General features: G+C 28.3%; 1 long non-coding RNA gene across 1 annotated transcript; it reads right to left on the reverse strand.

Moving 5' to 3' along the window:
• Nucleotides 1–564: 564 nt before the first annotated feature.
• LOC139425967 (uncharacterized) lies at nucleotides 565–1,927 on the reverse strand. The gene is made up of 2 exons (XR_011637138.2): nucleotides 1,770–1,927; nucleotides 565–801 (listed from the first exon to the last, which is right to left on the reverse strand). It is a non-coding gene; the product is annotated as an uncharacterized LOC139425967 (long non-coding RNA).
• Between the last annotated feature and the right edge of the window lie 7,584 nt (nucleotides 1,928–9,511).

The raw sequence follows: 9,511 nt of genomic DNA on the forward strand, positions 1-9,511 counted from the left end.
TATTTGGTTAAATTTGCATTTCAGATTTGTATTTTTTTCTAAATGTGTGGTAATAAGTACTATAATTCTGAAAACCAGAATTTGCGGTAAATCGTTATTTTATAAACCGGAAAATTACCAAATGAATTGTCCTATTCTTTGCTTTTATTGAGCAGAAATATGATTTATTTAAAACAGAAATGTCTTTACCATACAGTACGGTAGTTTCATTAGAAGTTTTTTCTCCTGATAGAAAATGAGGCACGAAAAAGGAAAAACGAAAATCTATGTTAAGGGCGATATGAAGAAAAAACTTAACGAAATAAAAACAAATTTAAAAATGTAGGAATTTATAAATCAAAGTTTCAAGAACTCCATTTTATACCTTAAACAATTATTAACCCTAATGTCGCATTTGTTGAGTAGAGGATCAAAAAACAAATAATTGTTTTTATAAATGTAAATAATTTAAATGTAAATAATTGTTTTTATAAAAATTTCATTATGAAAATTAAACTGAGACTTAAAAAATAATATTCGTTTGACTATTAACAATATTTTTTATTGATAATAATAAAACAATTTACAATAATTTTCAGATATATGATATATCGACAACATTCTTCAAAGTATCATCCAATTAAGCTATAGATAAACTAATGAAGGAGCACCATATTGTATTGATATTTATTTTCTATATGTGCTGCGTTCACAAATCAGTTTCCTTTTCGAAAAACATGGGATCCTGATTATTGTTTTCTTCTTCATTTTCGATTCTTTCGTCTGGGGGAATTTCTGCAGTTCTTAACCTGATTTCTGCATCTGAAAATAAAAAAATAAGATACGCCTTCCTTTGTAAAGGTGTTTCTTATTGTAAAGATAATTATTAAAAATAAAAATATTAATTAGAATTTCCCAATAGTCAAAATCGCAGTTAAGGATATTTTTATAATCATAGTAATAACTCAAAAGGACATATTTTGGTTTTGGTTAGTTTGCTATTGAAGTGAAATTGGAATAATTTAATATACATAGTTAAAACTGTCAGAACTTACATATAGGTTACTTATAGAAATCTTTCTATTGCCTAACTATGCTTAAGTATTTTTACCATTTTTGTAATCGCTACTTTGATTGGTTGTAGCCCCAACTGTTTTTAATTATTTAGCATATTTATGATCAAAATCTTTAATTGAAATCCAAACTTCCCTACCAGCTACATTTTAAACATTTTTGTTAAGTTTTGTAGTTTTGTTACTTTTTAACATATATTTTTAATATTTATTCGTTTTGCATGGTAATAACATAATTTGTTTAGAAGTGGTTACGTATGAGCTATGTTTTGAAACAGAATTCCGTTAAAGTGTTTCATTAAAAATCTATCATCGAATCAACAACAAAAAAGAGTTTTTGAGTAAAAATTACGATGCTCAATTCGTTTTAAATGAAAAACATTAACAGATCAATACCTACTTAAAAATGTAGTCTAAAATTGAAAATCACATGTACAGGAAAGGGTTTAGATCTGTTGACACCAAATAAATATCTCTCTCTGTTACTGACTACTTTACCTTTAAAATCACCTCAGATTAAACTACAAATTGATTCGAATCAATGTATAAAAATTTATAGTATTAATGTACAATGGTATATATAATTTATCTTATTTGTGCTAAATAAACAACAAAAATAAAATACTCGTTTTTTCCCTTTATTTTTAAAAGTTTTTTCCTTTTTTTCCTACAACTATCCTAACCATGAAATACAAAATATAATTCTTCAATTCATACCTCCATTCATACCTCCTTCATTTCCACCAGGAGAATATCTTCTAGTAGTAGTGTTTCGGCAGATTTTGAAAATCAGGTATATCACGAGACTCGTCCAGCACATGACGAGCAAACTTAGTGCAGTGAAGTAGAAAATATTTAAGGGATACATGTTTAAAACTTCTAAAAAAGAAACAAAAAATATTTATATTAACCCACTAAAAGTTGCACTTTAAACCGTACCAAAAAATAAAATTGTTTTATGTTTCAATGCACCTGTTTATGCATATGCAGTCTAATACGAATTGAGGTTCTGTAATCATCACTAGAAATGATATTATAACTGAAATTGAAAGAGAATTACTATTGCAAACAGATATTTCAATGGAATTTGAAAGTATCTAAAATTGATTGTAATCAAAAGATAAAAGAAAGCTTTTATTGTATAAGACAAGGGTGGTCAACCTGCGGGTCGCAATGCACATGCGGCTCACGATCCACATGCGGCTCTTTGAAGGATTATTTGCGGCTCTCGATAAATGTACCCAAGTTCCCTTTTTATTTTTGTGCTATTATATTTAAAAAAATTATTATCGTCCCGTATGTGCTTCAAAATGTCTTTTAAATTACTGAGAACATATATGAAAGACTAAGTGCAACGTTGTTCAATTCAAAGTGAGTTTTCCATTTCCAATATAATTATGACACAAAAAGCATCTAGAGAATTAGAATTAAGAGAGATGCAAGAAGATCAAGCTCTACAATTAAAATATAAGTCGACGTCGAGTACTGAATTTTAGAAATTTGTACCAGAATCGAAGTATCCAGAATAAAAAAAGGCTGCTTGTCGAATTATTTCAATATTCGGAACAACGTATACTTATGTGAATCATTTTATTCCACTTTAAAATTCGGTAAATCCAAACACCGATCAGTATTAGCTAATTTTAAAGAACTATCAAGAGAAGTAAAATAAATGTGTTTAATTTTTAATATTAAAATTTAATGCACATATTTTGTACTTTTACTTATATGTTCTCAATAAATATAATTTACGTAAAAAATTTTTTTTAATACCTTTTTTGCATACCTTTTAAATACCTGTTTAATTGCGGCTCTCGAAAAATTTCAAATTTTGAAAAATGGCTCGACTATGAAGGAGCTTGGCCACCCCTGGTATAAGAGTCTTATAAGATCGATTTTTACCTATGCTTATGAAACTTGGTCTATGTCTCAGTTTGATGAGTTCACTTTGAGTTTGATCAATTCTCAGTCTGAACAATTTGAAAGGATGGGATGATAAAAGGATAAATTTCTAAATTGTTAGAATTTTCCTAGGAAATGGAATAATTTTCAGAAATCAAGGTCGGTAGATAAGCAGCAGTATTCAATTGCTTTAGCAGAAGAAAACTTAAACCCATCATTAGAATTTTAACTACGTAGAGCAAAAGAAAATAGTTTAATATCCTCATTTTGAACATACCTTTCACGTACTTTAAGTCTATTTTTTACCGTATTTTTTACCAAGTTGCTAAGATTTTGTATAATTCAAAGAGACTTTTTCTTCAGTTAACAAACTAAATTTCGCTAACATTAAAGACCATATTGCTGATATTAATAGTTGCGGTTTTATTAAACTTCTTGCTAATGTGGTCTTGAGCATCTTTTATTTAATTTCATAACCGGCGCTGAACAGCCGACCCAATTCTGAGTTTATAACTTAAATGTTCAACGCCGTAGTCTTGAAATTTTGAACCTAATTCAGAAAAGGCTGGAAGCTCCTAGAAAAAGCAGTAGAACAATCAAGCCCCCGGGAAGGAATTTTTGATGGAACTAATCCGCATTTGCGTTACATGGAGAAGAAAACCAGAATACCTTTGCACAGTTTGCCCACTGGCAAGGAAATTCTAACCCATCATCAGTCTATCACTGAGGATGTTTTACGTCAGAAATGTAGTCGGTGAGTGTTAATTGTAGAATTTGTATCAACCAGCCTTAGCTGCGATTCGAACCTGGGTCACCTCATTGGAACACGAACGCTCTATTCCCTGAGCCACCACATCTCGGTCTTGCCAGAACCCAATTCAGAAGACAAGGGTACTCCTGGATCCAGTATTGGTAGAAATTCGCCTTCGTGGAGGACTGGTCTTGCTATATTTTATTTTATTTTATAACCGTCGTTGAACAGCCGACCCAATTTCATGGGCTTACGACTACTTACGTTCAACTCCGTAGCCTTGTAATTTTGAACCAATCCAGAAGACAAGGAAACTCCTGGATCAGTACCCCCAGAGGTATTGATTTGTTGTGGGAACATGGAGGACTTTGAGACTCGACAGATTTAACGTGCATCAGTCACCATTTACTACACGGGGAGTCTTCGGCCGGCGAGGATCGAACCCACGACCTCTTGGATATGGGCCCAGCGCCCTACCGACCAGGCTATCCCGGCCCGGTCTTGCTATATTGGAATAAGCTAAGCATACTTTTAAATTTCGATTCAAAAACCATGCAAGATATGCAAAAATCAGGACATTGAAAGATCTTCAATCGCCCTAACTGAGTTGAAATTCTAATCATAGATTTGAGTGCTCTTCTGATAAAACCAACTTTATCTATCAACTTTGATTTCTGAGAATCATTCCATATTTTCAAAAATTCTAATGATTTCGTCAATTATCTTTCTAGTATTCCATTCTTACATCACAATGTTTGGAAATAGATTATAATTTAACTTTTACATCGAAATCCCTGGGATTCTCTCGAAATCTCTTCGCACATGCTTCGTATGTCCATTCTTTTAATATCTTATTCAAACTTGTTTCCCTTTCCTTACTAGTTAAACTACATTGCACGTGTTTATCCCATAAGTTTTATACTGCCATTTTGTGCTTAGACACTGAAAAAAGGCTTTTGTTTATAGAACCTAAACTATAGAATGTTCATTTCTAAACTTTTGATTGAATAATTCACGTTGTTTTTTTCTTATTCATTTAGTGTTTGCTAAACATTTGCACACAATTGCTTAAAACTCAGCTGATTCTAATTAAATCGCATAATGTTTGCCGAAAATCTTCACTTTTTTAACAACTGCTGACTCTAAAGGCTTTATCCGGCGTTTGCTGAGCATTTACACTTTGCTTTTGAAAATTTACCTGATTCGTATGTTTCCGAATCATGCAGTGCTTTCTGAAGGCTAAAATTCACTTAGAACATAAAGAATTTGAGTACATATAGGCCTTAGTTAAATGAGGAAAACAAAAAAAGAACAAAAACTAAAAAAAAAAAAAATAAAGGTGAAAACAGAAAAATATATTTAAAGAAACATTAAACAGAAACGGAACAAAAAAAACTAAAAAATTTTTGTGCTTAGTGAATAAAAATAAAAATTTTGTTTTTGATTTTGTTTAGCAAATTTTACTTGACATAAATTCAATATTTACGCGTTAAACTGTAATTGATTTTAAAAAAATATTTTTTTTTCTAAAACTTTTACATTTTATTTCCCTTATATGTGTAAGTATAAATTTTTGAAAGCATCTCAAGTAACATAATTCTTAAACTTATTCAACCAAATTTAAAATTTTAAGATTTGAAATGCAAGGGATTTTTTAACTAAATTTAATTAAAAGCATACTCTATCTAATATCTATATTTTTTTTCAAAATTTTATTGTGAAATTTGGAAAAATAAGGTATGCTGTAGATCCACAAATAAAGTCTAAAAACCAGGTCTCGAGCATCAAAATTAAGAAACGTCGTTTTATAAGTCCTCAGTTTCCTTAAGACCCCTTTTTGGACAGAATTATTAAAATTTCTTCGTATTAACCTTCATAAAAGTGATTGATTGATGGTCTTTAAAATGTTTTGTTCATTTTTATTCATTGAAATGAGTCCTGCTGAACCTACTTTTATGAAGTTTAAAATGTAAAAATTCCGTCTAAATTGACAGTATTATTAAAGTCTTAAAGTAATTAAAATCTGTTTAATTCCTTTCAGAAATTATTTAAACAGATTTAAATTTTACAAGTCTATAATTATCTAAAATCATAGCTTAAGTACGTCAGAAATTAGCGTTTTTCGTCTTATGGGACCCCTTGAAACACTTTAAACCAAATATTTCTCTTAAATGATATTATGGAATATAAAGTACAAAAAATACTTACACGTATAAGAAATGTTCTTTCGAATGTTTCTTACAAACTTTCTAATGTTCTAATGAAAAACTTCTAATGTTATTTACAAACATGTTATTTAAACTCCCCTGGAATTTATTTAAATAAATCCCACAGGGGTAAAAAATTGTTAATATTACCGTATTGCTTGGTATTGACCTTTTTGGTAGAAAAAACAATAAATCTGATTTATAAGAGTAAAGTATAGGATATTTAAACTATTAATTTAGTAATTTTTTCGTTCATATTACATTTGCCGGAAATATTTTTTAACAAAATTATCGTTTTTATTACATAAATTTTGTAAAAATGCAAGCTGAAAGGTATATTTAACCGAAAAAATGTTTTTCATTCCATGCTCAAAGGTATCATAATAAAATTACCAAATCTTATCACATATTATCAAACAATATTTTTCTGTTAATTTTATCGAAATTATTATCAAAGCTCTTTGCTAAAAATTACCAATCGTTTTGAAGTGCCCATACAGATAGAAATTTGGTAAACGGTCTGGTAGTTTCGACCATTTTCTGGTAGTTTTGACCATACTCTTTTTCTCAGTGCAGGTGTTTGTTAAATTAGAATAACAAATGTTAGAACGCTACTATCGCTTTTCATTCAATACTAATGGTAAAATTGAGAGACAGTTTGGCATGGAAAGGCTTTTTAAATATGAGAGCACTCACTCATGATTTCACAGAATAGATGTAAATTGAAAATGAAAATCGCATTATCGCGCACATCAACCGAAACCTAAGTCTACGCAACAGGTAGAAAAGAAACAGCGACATTATCAATATCGATTTATTAAATGTTACGTCCCAAAATTGTTTTCGCTCTTTAGTTCAGAAATCACCTACTTTCTTCTGAAGGACAATTGAGGAGAAAAAATTATCTTAATTTTTTTATTAGGTTGAAATTTTCCTAAATCATTTGCTTTAAATATCGTAATATGATCAATTACTTAAGAAAATAAACTAATTAATGACTTTTTCGGCTCTAACTCTTGTAAAAAGTGACAGCAACTTAGAATGGATTTTTGAGCACCTTCTAGGAAGTTTTTAGCCAATTTATTTTAGAAAAATTTTTAATTATGGTTTTTAGACTAAATATTTAATGTGAAAGTAGCTAAAATGAAGGGTGACAAAATGTACATAAATGTGTGTAAATAAATTTTGGGTTTTTTGTGGTGTAGTTTCGTTAAACTGGAGTTTGAATTTCGTTAATCACTTACTTCTGGCATCTTGTACAATCCCATAATAAAACTCGTTCGAATCAAAAGTTCAAATTAATATTCAACAAATTTGTTTAAATGAACAACGGGCTACTAAATGCTATCTGTAGTTACTCATATACGTTGCATGAGTAGAGTGATTGTATGTGTAGTTACTTTTATATGTAACATGTGAAACGTGATTGTATGCATAATTCAACTGAAATCTGAACAACATATTATAATTTGTTCTGTCACCTTTTTCTCTATACACCTCAAAAAAGTGATTGTTGTATATTTTTTTATTAACTAAGTGCCTTTATTAACATTCTTTGTAAACATCATACAAGTAATATAATATAATATAATATAATATAATATAATATAATATAATATAATATAATATAATATAATATAATATAATATAATATAATATAATATAATATAATATAATATAATATAATATAATATAATATAATATAATATAATATAATATAATATAATATAATATAATATAATATAATATAATATAATATAATCTCAAATATGTTGTCTTGTTTCTCCAGCTTAAAAATTTTTCTTGCATCTTTCCGCCAACCTGTGCTAAGCCAAATCTTTCTTTGAGTTGGCATGATGTTTCAACAAATTATTATTATTATTATTTATTATAATAATAATATGCCTTAGCAAAACTGAAATTTTTATTATTTTTTTTAAAAGGCGCTTTGGTTTTAAACTATGAAACATAGCATTAATTCGAAGTATAATCATGCTGATGCTAGCACACAGTAAAGTAGTATGATTAACACATTTTCAATGTGGTACAATAACATAAAATGTCTTAAAAAAACTGAAAAGTTAATTTAACCGAAAGAAAGTTTGGTGTCCCAGTACTATTAAAAAGCCAGATAGTTTTGGCTTAAGTACGAGCATACTAATTAAACAAGAATGTTAGATTAATGTTTAATATGTTAACTTATGTTTATTACGTTAGCCTATGTTTACTGCGATGTTAACTTATGCTCAGTAAGCGAGAAGAGTTATTGAGCATTTCGAAGCGATCCACAGAGAACTGCAAAAGTTTTTCTACGGGTTGGTGGGTGATAACAAGCATGAGATGGTAGTCCCTTAATGTACAGGTAGCCGTTCATTAAAAAGAAATAAGTTCTCTTGATCTTCAAATAAAAAAAAGTATTTGAAGTACATTCAAAATTTGAATTCAATAATGGGATTTTGGATAAATATAACATTACTACATATTCTTTTAATTCTATTCATTTAATTAAAAATGGTATTTAAATAGATGTTTCTAGCGACATTAGAATTCTAAGTAATTAGCTTATTTGTATTAAAATTAAAATAATTTCTTTTATAGTATAAATCAACAAAGCAGATATTTCCTTTTTTTATAATACCCAAATCCAAAAATTAAAATTAATATTATCATCATGATTACGAATCAAGATTAATTCCTCGGGGTAAATATTATTTAATAAAACTGTAAAATCTTGAAAATTGAGGACAATCAAATCATCAATAAATCTAAGAACAAATTTAATATTAAGAGTATAATTCTTTTCATAATAGTGCAAAAATAAGTCAGCTAAGAGAGATGAAAAATAGGATGCTTGTGGCATTCTATCAGTTTGAATAAAAATATCTTTTCCATTGTAAAGATAATTATTAAAAATGCTAAAATTTATAAGAATTTCCCAATAATCAAAATCGCAATTATGGATATTTTTAAAATTATAGTAATAATTCGAAAGGACATCTTTTAGTTTAGAAAAAAGAATGCTATTGGAAAGATCCTGGAAATCAAAAGTCGCAATGGAATTAATTTCATTACGTTTAATAATTGCAAAAATCAGTTGATTATTAGTGATAATCCAAGAAAAACCTTCTTTAATAATACTATTAATAATTTTACCTAAGTAGTTTGAGAAAATGGTGCCAGGTTTAGTTAGGTAAGTTTTAGACCCACATGTGATTGATCTAAATTTTATAGGAATTTTGTGAAATTTAGGAATGATAATTAAGTAAGGAAATTGCATATTACTAATTTCAATTTTTAACCTCTTATTTAAAGTCGCAATTTTTTTAATGACGATGTTATTTAAATTACTAAGCTTATAGTTCTTACTATTTTGTAACTTCGTATTCAAAAGTTCAACATAGAGTTCAAAAAAGTTCAACTTCGTATTTAAAAGTTTACAGAAGATTGAATAATTATTATTAGTCTTGCCTATGCGGGTAATTAAAATTTTTTGTAGTTGTTTTGATTGAACAATTTTAGAAAAATTTGTTGAATGGTTATTGTTATTTAAATTTTCTTTATTACTGGAAACAATGCTTTTAGAGTAATAATAAGCAGCC

The sequence above is a fragment of the Parasteatoda tepidariorum genome, chromosome 7 (assembly GCF_982258835.1).
Source record: "Parasteatoda tepidariorum strain Cologne lab strain chromosome 7, Ptep-v5.0, whole genome shotgun sequence".
NCBI lineage: Eukaryota > Metazoa > Arthropoda > Arachnida > Araneae > Theridiidae > Parasteatoda > Parasteatoda tepidariorum.